A 12,311-nucleotide genomic window follows, 5' to 3' on the forward strand; every position below is an offset into this window, starting at 1 on the left:
GTTAGTCTATTTCTTTTTTAGCCATGTCGTTGTCACTTTATTTTCCACTTATGATTTTTGAATGTCTATTTGGTATCTTTCGCCTCTCTTTTAAAGAAAATAGTTATTCAAAAAAACGAAATAAGTTATAATGTCGAATTCACTACATATTTAACGATTTATCAAAAAGTAATCTGCATTAATTTTCATGTCAAATGTATTTCTTCACTAGTTATCCATGATTTGACAATTATTTGTCTTGAATCTGAAACGGCATATAACATGAAGTTGATTACATATGATTCCATTATTCACTAGATGACATAATTTCGTATAAAAATTGTCACTTAAAATTCCAGATGTGGTTGCAAATATACCAGATTGGTTAATAATAGATAAAAAGGATAACAGGAATCGAACAAATACTGTACAGCACAAAATACCCTAACTTGTTTATTCTCGCAAACACTTCCTTTACCTTCTGGCGTTTGCATTTGAAAACTTACCTTAATGACAAAGTAGGTAGCAGATGAATAATCAGAGCAATGTCTAAAACAATCTTCAGCTGTTTTTTAGCATTAAAGAGATTCAACTGGTTTCTTACTTCCATTGGAAAGAACATAGTCTGACGGGAACAAGAAAATCAGTCATAGAAGTAACAGAGGGGGTTTTTCTAATTTCTTTGACATAATTATCTTCATTCGTAGAGATAATTTACTGATACAAGGAAGCTATTTAACCAAAGTTTCTTGATTATAATTTGAAGATTTTACGGACATGACACCTGACTTATCACATAATTGTTTTCTCTGATGCAGACAACATTCATTTTTTACAGATGGGTAGATTTAAAGATTCAACACAAGCAACACTTGTTATATTTTTTCAACACTACTTGTAAATATATATGTAGATGAGAAATTCTAATTAATTGAAAGTAATTCAGACTAAAATATGTCCATGAAATTTTTTCAGCCGAACTTAGTCTAACGGAATCCAATGTTAAAAGGTATCATAGTATGATATCGTACCTCGAACTCAAAATCTCCTATGTTCACAACGAGAAGTAAGAAACCTTTCCGTTTCTATTGTTAAACATGTTAAAGAGAGGCGAAGGTATATTCAAACTGATAAGTCGAAAACAAACTGACAGTTTTCAATATATTTGTGGTGATGTGATTTATGCTCCTTCATATTAGAGATTTCCAATAAAATGACATACGTACCCAACGCGACGTACGGACTAAATGGGACTGGTTATTGCCAACCAATGAATTTGGTTAAATACGCCGTTAAAGTTTTAACAAAGTATTTCAATACTTTTAAAATCGTACACTGGAATTGTCGTTCATATGAAATAATTTTAAGATGAGGAAACATGATAGAAATCATGCATTTTTATTTATCACGTGGTTCTCCAGATTCCCGCCTTAATTTTCAGTGACTTAAGATCACGTATAAACACACATATCACTTACCTATTTTACGATCGTTTTCAGTTATCTTTCATGGGTTTGAAAATTATTTTTCAATATACTTTGAAGATGAACGATCCATTTTTCTACAAAATGTATATTTGACATGATTATTTTTTCATCGTCCGTTCTTTCTTTCTTTCTCCATCTATTTATTTATATTTTTGTGGGGAAAACATTTTTTTAACAATTTGAAAAATGTCGAAATCAGTGTTTGTCAGCCTTTCTCTCTTGGTAAAAGTTAAAATTTGAGATAAAACTATCACTTCCATTCAAATTCTAAATAACCTTCTTTTCCATTTATTATACAATTTAAAGATACAAAATTTCCTATGTAGTTGTATTTTAAAAGGTGTTCTCGATTAAAAAAAGAGGGGCGAAAGATACCAGAGGGACATTCAAACTCATAAATCGAAAATAAACTGACTACGTCATGGATAAAAAAGAAAAAGACAAACAGACACACAATTGTACACAAAACACAACATAGAAAACTAAAGACTAAGCAATATGAACCCCATCAAAAACTGGGGGTGATCTCAGATTAAGGATTGTTCTGTGAATGCTTTACGACTTCAAATACGAAAGACGTTTGCAGGCAAAATATTTTATATCCCTTGAAGTACTTTTACTTATAGTAACTTATCTATTGTATTGTTAAGCAATTCATAGAGGGCTACCGAATTTGCTTTTGAAACAGAATCATTGAAATGAATGCGTTATAAGTTAGAAACATAGAAAAACATCAGATAATAAGATTTCAATGCACTATACAGTCAAAACGGCACGCTATTTTTTTCCTTTTTAATGTTTTTTATTCCCAATGCAGTGCAAAAGATCACGATTTTGCCCAACGCTTAAATATAAGTACCAACAGGATGTAGGACCATAAGTGCTTATTGCATACGTTGTTTGAATATGCATATTCAGGACTTTGATTATGAACCCGACTTTGTACTAGACCGACAGGCGTATCAAATTTTTGTAACTTGCTAGTTCACAAGATAGAAGTCCACAAGAAGTCATGTCACCCTATCTGGACGCATTATTTTAACTACGGACCGATCAATCTTTGCTCTTACTCTTAAATACCGCGTGCTTAGCAGAGATGCAGCCACTCTTTGATTTGAACCGGCCGAGGATCGAACCCAAGACCTCCCTCACTCAACTCACGGCGAACACGCTACCACAAGAACACATAGGCGGTTATGAATATATGGAAGATACACATATATGTCTATGTATATTCAAAAAAATTGAAACAAGAATATGTGGCCATAAGACACCATGCCCCCTTACAATATCACATTTCCAGGTTCAGTGAACCAATTTAATCCGAGTTAAACTCTACTTTGGTACATCATTTCAAAAGTCGGACGGATGGATGCACAGACCAAAAAACGTATTATTCCCTTATTATCATTAGTTGTTAATAAACAAAACTGAAATAAAAGATTCCATACATAAAAGAAAAACAAAGGATATGGGGTATCCAGGTAGTACATGCATAGCCAAAAAAAAAAACCAAAAAAGCAAAGGAACAGTCCGTTTTTATACGTATTTATATAAGTTAAACGCCAAACATTTCATAAAAACAATTTGTGAGCAATAAATAACGTTAACCTTCGCATATATTTCCACAGACTTTTCCTATAACCTATGCATTATTACAATTAAAGACAAGAAATCACTAAAAATAACTGATACAGTGAAGTGTAATCATATTTTTCTTAAAAATGCATCCTCATGAATTCCATTTGATAAAATTCTACGGAAAGATGACAAGTATCAGATATATGAATCAGTGATCTGAGTTTCTGCCTCCGACAAACGTATCTTGAAATAAATTTAGAAGTACGCTATAAAAAAGTCGTATACACCTTTTACATTCCAGTGTGTTTAAAAGTCCTGTTTTAACCTTATAACTTAAAAATTAAATATGAGAATATCATCTCGCTTCACATATCTATGATCATATATTTTTGGTTTTAACAATGTTCACCAATAGCGTTCATTCTTAATTATAACTAATCAAAGAGTATTTATCAAGAATTTCTTTTGTTAGTACTGTGTGAAAAGCTTTGTTTTTGAAAATATTTTAAGATTCACTTCATTGTAGATAAAGGACACTAATGTGTAATATTGTTAAACGATCCCTTACAAGGACTTTGGCAATCTACAAAGGGAACTACATTGAGGAATTGTATATGTTCTAACGGTATATCTTTGTCATTTATTTAAGACATCTAGAAGCTATATAATAAAAAAATCCTTAAGGCAAATTAACCGTTTTAGTCGCTTGCATGTCACAAACAGTAAGTAAATACAAAGTGGGCATTCAAAAACAAAATTCCGAGAAAGACGGTAAATGCTATAGGGAGTTATACAATTAATACAAACGAACTCAATGTTAGGTAAAGCATTCGTGTATAGCAATGTAAATTTATCTGCTTCATAACACTTAGCAATCCTCATTTGAAGAAAATAACTTACCAGAAAATGAGATAAAAATCATCAAAATATGTAGCTGCATTGAAACATTCATTTCTGCTGAATGCATTGATAATGTGTATACTGGTGAATTATACATCAATTATTTCCTCGTATGAACTCGTCATTTAAGAAATATTATTTCCACTAAGATTGGTAATTACTTCATTTATTGTGTAAAGGTTGCACTTTGTAAATACAGCTGTTTCTCAAACGACGCCTCTTTTGGAGAGATATATAATGTTCATAGATATGTTAATTTGTTAACGTACTGGTTCCCAGATATGATCTCAGTGTTTCATCTCATAGAGACATCACTTGGGAATGTAACCAGTATAGAAAAACATGGTAACGCCTAGATTTTAATTCTTAGGAGGTCCACAAATGGAGGTAAGGGTAGTATAGAATTTTAGTATAAGTTTAAACTCTTAGAAGTTAAGGGCATATAAATGTTGAAAATATGCCGCACAGCCCTATATTTTGACCTTTGAATAAAATAGTAGTGCATATAAACTTTCCGTTCTGGGATATTATTTTTCACGAAACTTCATAGTAAAAGTGTCATAGTTTTTGTGTTGTTGATGGTTCCTGATTTAATGATTTTTTATTTCTTCAGCACATAATAGATAGAATCAAGTCAAATTTAGGAAATTGTTTGCAGTCTTTTTTTTAAATATAAACTAATTTTATAACTAGATTGGTAATTTCATCAGTTTTGTAAGAACAAAAAAAAAACCAAAAATCATAGATTTCCCCATGCGTATTCTTGATCAAAGACATACATATAACGATAATTAAATATCATATGTGTACTTTTTGTCGATAGAATGGACCGTTTTGATTACATGGCTTTATTAAATGGGTGCTTAAGTTTATTGAAAAAGAATTTTCAGAAAAAACGAAAATCAAGAAAAACATTAAAAGAGTCTTTCCTATAATACATTTGTTTTCCCGAGAGTTCATTTGTTGTGATATGGTTAAATTCATCCAATATCCTTTAATTACCTATTTTACTTCAGAAAAAAACTTATTTGGCAGATATCTAGGATCGAATTGTTTTTACAATAAGGTACAGTGCGTGCTCTGCACCGATAAAATTCTAGTATGGTCTCCTTCCTATTGAACAAGGATAAAGTGTCAAAACATATTCACAATAATGTCTATAAATAACATATAATTTTCAAATACCTATATAATAATTAATGCATATTTTTAGGTTTTTCTTGTTGTATAACACACCTCGGGGTGTCAGAATTGACCAAAGAAAGACCTCCCGTGTATTATACGACAAGAAAAACCTTAAAATAAGCATTATCTGACTTATATACCGTTAAAACTATTATTTTCTGCAAAGATTTGCATGATTTGCATCCTATTTTACCGACCACACTAAAATGGGATATTCTTTTATGGTGCGTTCATGTTTCAATACGCCCTACGACTCATTTATACAGTGAAACAAAACTCACTAATTGATCTAGATATATAAATTTTAGAAATCATAATCCAGTTACAATACAAATATTACTGTTGTCACGAAATAGAAGTTCCTTCATAATATTAATTCCAAATGGAATGAATATTCTGGAATATTATTTCCACTGGAATAAATATTACAGTATATGTTCCTAACGGAATAAATGGTATAGAATATTTGTTCCATCAGGAACAGATATTATGACATTGTTTATAACAAAGTTTCCAGTGGAACTTCTGTTAGGTGGAACAAAAATATGTTGACACTGTAACTGCTTGAAGCAAGACACAAATGAATTGTTACGGTGTATGAAAAATACAAGTCACTTTGTAATTAATTTTATCAACTTAGTTTATGAAAGGGGGATGGTATGTTTTTTCTTCTTTTTTTTTTCATGACATTTATATCGCAAAAAAGTTGATTTTTTTCGTCAACAGTTTTTAACGAACTATTCAGAATAATTATTTTCTCTCTTTTGCCTGGCAATATATTTTTTTTTAAATTGAGAATCAGTATTAAATATTCTACCACACCCCATTATAAAGTACATGGCTTTTATTCTATAAAAAATAAGAATATTTGGTCATTTGATAGAGTAAAAGGTATAAATAGAGATGTAAAAATAATGGCACGAAGAGTACGAAATCGTGTTACATGTGCAGGTATGTAACACGAAAAACGAATATCCATAGGTAAAAGTATGATTTCCAATAAAGTGTGAATCAATAAGATACTCAAAATCCTACACACGATTGTGTTACATCTGGCTTGTTTTAAAAGTGTTTTGAAAATTTTGCATTATTAAATTCATCTCACATAATGTCCCTTTCTAGTAGCGATAAATTAATAAAACTTCACATTATTTGAATGGAAAGTTAAAATGTGTGTCAACGACGATTTTTTCGTATTTCAGTCTAATAAACGGAGGAAAGGATTGTTTCGGCCTTAAAGCTATTAAAGATGGAAAATTGAAAAGTAAAACACCAATTGGCAACACAACACGATAACTATCAAACAAATTAAAGGTTAGGGTAAAATTGATTATAGTTTGTATTTTAATCAAGGAAAATAATGACCCTACATAGGTCATTATTTTATGCCTTAAAGCAAATTTCATTGAAACTTGGTATCGTCCAGGTTGATTCTTCAAAGAAATTAACTCCATATAGGTATATATTTGATAATATCAATGGTTTATGTAGGTCGTAACTTCAATTAAAAAAACAAAAATGAATGCAGACTAATTCGGCATTTCACATATTTGGCGTAAATGTTCATTTTCTAGTTTGCAAACGTTACATATGAACAATGTCATATATATAGTACAGAAAACTATTCCTCTGTCAATATGCGTACCACAATATGCCGCCATAGAAACAATTCCTTTTGGACAACATTTCCCCACTTGTACATTCCAGTGATTACCTTTTTATAACGTTTTGTTGTGTTGTTGCTGCTTCCATATTTGATGTGTTTCTTGATATTTATGCTTTGTATTTGCCTTATTGGATCTGAAACGATAATGTGTATATTTCTCATCATTAAGATATTTCTATAATTTAACCGATAGCTATCCAAAATCAATCAAGAAATGAAACAAGCATGTATGCCCTTATATTTTACAATTATGGGTTGTTTGCCTGTGAGAGAGCTTTCACATGTTTATTTTATCTTTGTTCTTAATTGTTAATTCAATATTATGGTGTTTGGATGTATAAATACTTATCCACGCTTGCTATTTTTATTATTGCCCCCTGCTATGGTTTTACTTAGATTTCTTTTAATCTCTGTTTGTGCCCTGTGTTTGCTATATAGATATAAGAAGATGTGGTATGAGTGCCAATGAGACAACTCTCCATCCAAGTCAAAATTTATCTCCGCATCTAGTAAGTGTTCTACTACTCATCTGTCAGTTCTTCTAACTACCTCCCTTACTACTATCAAAGAATTTGTTAATAACTTTTGTAATAAAGCTTATTATTTTTGGAGTGTTAAAAATTCTTGAGAGGTTTTAGATAAAATATGTGCTTTTGATTGGTCTTTTTAATTCTGTTGACAGTTATGATTTTTCTACTTTCTACACTACACTTCCACACAATCTTATCAAGAAAAAGTTTTCATATCTAATTAAATGGTCTTTTGAAAAATATCATTGCAAATTTATTTGCCGTTACTCTTTTAAAGCCTTTTTCTGTAACGAAAAAGGAAAGTATGCTAGATACACTTACTGGAAATGTGGAAATATGACTGAAGCTTTAAATTTTCTCCTGGACAACATATATGTACGTTTCGGCGATAAAGTGTATCGACAGGTAGTAGGTATTCCTATGGGCACTAATTGCGCCCCTTTAATAGCAGATTTATTCCTGTATTGCTATGAATCTCAGTTTATGACCAAACTCAGTAAAGACACGTCATTGTTACATTTGGTTCATACATTTAACAATACCTACCGTTATCTTGATGATATTTTTTTGCGAATTAATGCAGAGTTTTCTAAATATACTACCGAAATTTACCAAAAGGAACTTACTTTAAATAAATCTAACATAAACAGCAGTAGTTGTCCTTTTCTAGATCTAAACATTTCAATTTCTTAAGGGAAACTCCTTACTAAAATTTACGACAAAAGAGACGATATTTCCTTTCCTATTGTTAATTTTCCTTTTTTAGACGGCGATGTTCCTTTGGCTCTATCATACGGTGTTTATATATCCCAACCCGTTCGTTATGCCCATGTGTGTAGTGATGTCATAGATTTTAACGAACGTTATCAATGCATCACTGGTAAATTATTAAGTCTGGGATTTCGTTACTATAAATTACTTAAATTTTTTACTAAATTTTTTCATAGATACAAAGATTTGATTAGTAAATTTGGCTGTACCTGTAGAAACTTATTAAAAACGGTATTTCACATTCTAAATTTTACGGTAATATTGTACTAAAAGCGCGGAAATCACTATGTGATCCGTGTAAACTCATCGAACATTTAAACAAACTTATTAGTAAAGATTGTCTTATGAATGTTGTAATTATATCTTTGAATATTGTTTACATTGGAACAAATATCGATTTGTCATCAACCAATTAAAACATAACTAAATTTGTATTTTTTTCAAATGTTTTTTTTTTTTGGGATGTATAAATACACATCCACGTTCATTTTCTATATAGAGATTACATTATCTATATATAACATTATATAGATATAAGAAGATGTGGTATGAATGCCAATGAGACAACTCTCCATCCAAGTCACAATTTGTAAAAGTAAACCATTATAGGTCAAAGTACGGCCTTCAACACGGATCCTTGGCTCACACCGAACAGCAAGCTATAAAGGGCCCCAAAAATGACTAGTGTAAAACCGTTAAAACAAGAAAACCAACGGTCTAATCTATATAAAAAACGAGAAACGAGAAACACTTTTGAACCACATCAACAATATACATATTTATTAAAAGGTTAAATCTTAACTATCCTACATTTGTCGATACTTTATTTTGGCTGTCCATGACGTTAAAACACTAAATCTCTGGGATATGTTTTAGTTGATTTTAGTCTCTGATGCATGATTTTTATTATTAATTGTGTTTGGCTTTCAACTAGCTTTCAGTAACTGCGAGTACTCTCAAATCGTACTTTTGTGTTTATTTGACCTTTTGATACAATTTGTAATGCATTTTTGTTATTTAATGTTTACTTATTTTGTTTTATATCTCGTCTCACTATTTTTAACATATTCCACCTTTAATAAGTATTTAATATGACAATAAATTTTCACTTCTGTTCTCGTACTATGAACAACAAATTTATTTATTTTGTAAAAAAAATTTCCGTCCTCCATGTACTCCTTACAACAAAATTATTTTTATTTACCTGTGTACGTTATTTTATTAGACGGCATTTTTGTCCAAGGTTATAGTTGTCCTTCTTATATTGTTTTACATCTCACCCCCTATTTATTAATTTTGTATTTACATTGTGTCATAGATCAAATTTATTCGTTCAGTGTATGTTTACTTGTTTTTGTTAACTTGTCTTTTGATTGAGTTAAGCCATTTCAATTGATATTTTACAGTGTGGGTTTCTATGTTGTGATGTTACACTATTATTTCAGGTTAGGGTGAAGTTTGGCGCCTGTTGAAACGTTTAAACCCGCTGCATTTGTTTGCACCTCTCCTAGTCAGGAACCTGTTGTTCAGTGGTTGTCGTTTGTTGATGCGGTTCATAAGTGTTTCTTGTTTCTCGTTTTTATATAGATTATACCGATGGTTTTCCTGTTTGAATGGTTTGACACTAGTCATTTTTGGGGCCCTTTATAGCTTGCTGTTCGGTGTGAGCCAAGGCTCCGTGTTGAAGGCCGTATTTTGACCTATAATGGTTTACTTTTACATATTGTAACTTGGATGGAGAGTTGTCTCATTGGCACTTATACCACATCTTCTTGTATCTATGTAGTATAATAGCAATTGTTATAATTAGAATGTATGGCAACAGTATTCAAACGAAGTTGATGTAATGCAATGATAATCCCTTTCTTTGTAATTAAGTACAAGGGTTAGCGAGCATTTATCATTTAGAAATGAATCATCATTCTTCTGCGCATTCCAAGATTTTCTTCATTATAACTTTGAGATATTCTGGAGTATTTTATCTGGCACATCTACCTGTTAATTAAATATGAAATAGTCTTTCAGAAAAATTATTTCTTTTTACAAAGTTTAATTTAAAACTTTCAAAAAGAACAAAAAGACAAAATAAAAATTCAGTTGTGTATGGAAAATGCCATATTTTTTTTGTGTGCACTTACTTACTTAGAAAGGTTGGTAATAAGAAGAAACACTTGCCTAATAATCCCTAAATAGCTTTATCTACTCTTTCATGCATCCTTTGTTTTCAAAACTAAACGAATGTATCCTTATTTAGCTTTAAGTGTTCATAATTAAGGTAAATCCATAAATCACGACAGACGGTCATTCACTGGGGAAATATATATTGGAGCCTAGGTTAGACAATTGGAAATATCGCAGCTTAAACATATATGTTTAGATGAACCCAGTTGGATATACAGCCAGGAAATATATATTTAAGCAACGGTTTGGCAATTTGGTAATGTCTTAGACATTGTCAATTCATCTGGGTTAAAAGACACGTTTTCAAGCGTTTCAAATATGTTTAAGAATTTTTAATCAAATTGTACTTCCTTGTACGGCTCACATTTCATTTAACAGTACATACAACCTGTCGCCTCCACTTGTTGTTATAACCACTAGCACTGCATTTCTCACGTGAAAATTATCTAATAAGATGTATTAAGGACCGCGTCATGACGAAGAGCTGCCTTTGCCTACATATGTTGTTTCATGTATAGGAAAAAAGATTGCATTTTATTTTTGCTGTTTTAAAGAAAATAAAGCCTCCCATAAATAAAGGAATAAGTAACATTGACAAAGTTGACTATTAAAACTATTCTGTATTATCTTGACACAATAAATCAAGTTTTACCTCGTCATATTTCATCCTATTCCAATTGGCAATTATAACCAAATAAAAATAAACGAAGCATATTTCGCCAGGACTAAGTGAAGAGGAAAAATTATTGAATTTTGAGCAATACAAATCTTATTTTCCCCCAAATATATAAGTTTCTTTTTTTGGCCAATCATTGAAGTGTTTCCTAGTATAAAGGAATATAATGTGAGTTGACATTATCATTTGAAGGTCTCAAATTGATATATCACATCTTGTATTTAGACAATACACTTTCATTAATCTACTTTATATGATTCATAATCAGTAGAAATAAATCGTCTTCTAACAGGAGTAACACGACTGATGTCACTAGAGGATCAGGAAATACTAACCCCTGTTGGCACCATATATTACCCCCTGGTTTTCCTTGGGTTAATGTTGCTCAATGTTTAGTTTTCGTGTTTGTCTTGTACAAAGCAGGGTTAATATTCATATTTCATTAACATGTTCTCGTCATGAATATGCTTTTAATTTGTCGCTGGAGGTTAAACTGCCATCCATCATCATCATCTTTAGTTTTCTGTGTAGTGTTTTATGAACTTGTTGTATTATTAATGACTTATACTTTATTGCAGCTTACACATTTTAAAATATTTTAGAATATCATATGACAGCTGAATTTACCAGAAAAAAACGTGCAATTTATTAAAACAACTACCTGTTTAGCAAGATGCATTAGTAAAAGAAAAATCTGACGTACTGATTGTACTAAAAGTACGAACAAACTTTGGCAATCCGACAATTTAACGAGTGTTTCCCATACAAAATTGAATTGTGTAAAGTTTAGCTGTTGAGAAGTCCTATTTATCATTTTGCATATAATTTTATTTTCATGTTCCACAAGATTTTATCTGGCACGTTCATATTAGCAGCCAAGATTCTCGTATTTAGATATATTTATAGACCATCTTTTACTAGCCACGTCTATAGAATATACAAATTAAACTAATAATATGTACACAACGGACCAACGATTATATTTCTTCGTATAAAGCATCTATGGTTCGTGGAAATATGTTTGATGCCTATTTCTTTAGCTTGCACTTTGTGAATACAGCTGTTTCACAAACGACGCCTTATTTGGGGATATTTTGTTTTGTTTACCTACTGGTTCCCAGATATGATCTCTATGTTTCATCTCATAGAGACACAACTTGGGAATTTTACCAGTATAAATATGCAACCTTTTAGAGATCCCATAAGAATGGATGTAAATTCATCGAATTTTTTGTTTATAATTCTGCAAATTTAAAAAAAAAAAAGAGAATTTCTGTGGGAGAACAGATATGATATTCTTGGTTATATATTTCAAAAGGAACATAGAAAATTATTTCCTTATATGAAAATGCACA

This window comes from Mytilus californianus, unplaced genomic scaffold, assembly GCF_021869535.1.
Source record: "Mytilus californianus isolate M0D057914Y unplaced genomic scaffold, xbMytCali1.0.p SCAF_7, whole genome shotgun sequence".
Taxonomy (NCBI): Eukaryota; Metazoa; Mollusca; class Bivalvia; order Mytilida; family Mytilidae; genus Mytilus; species Mytilus californianus.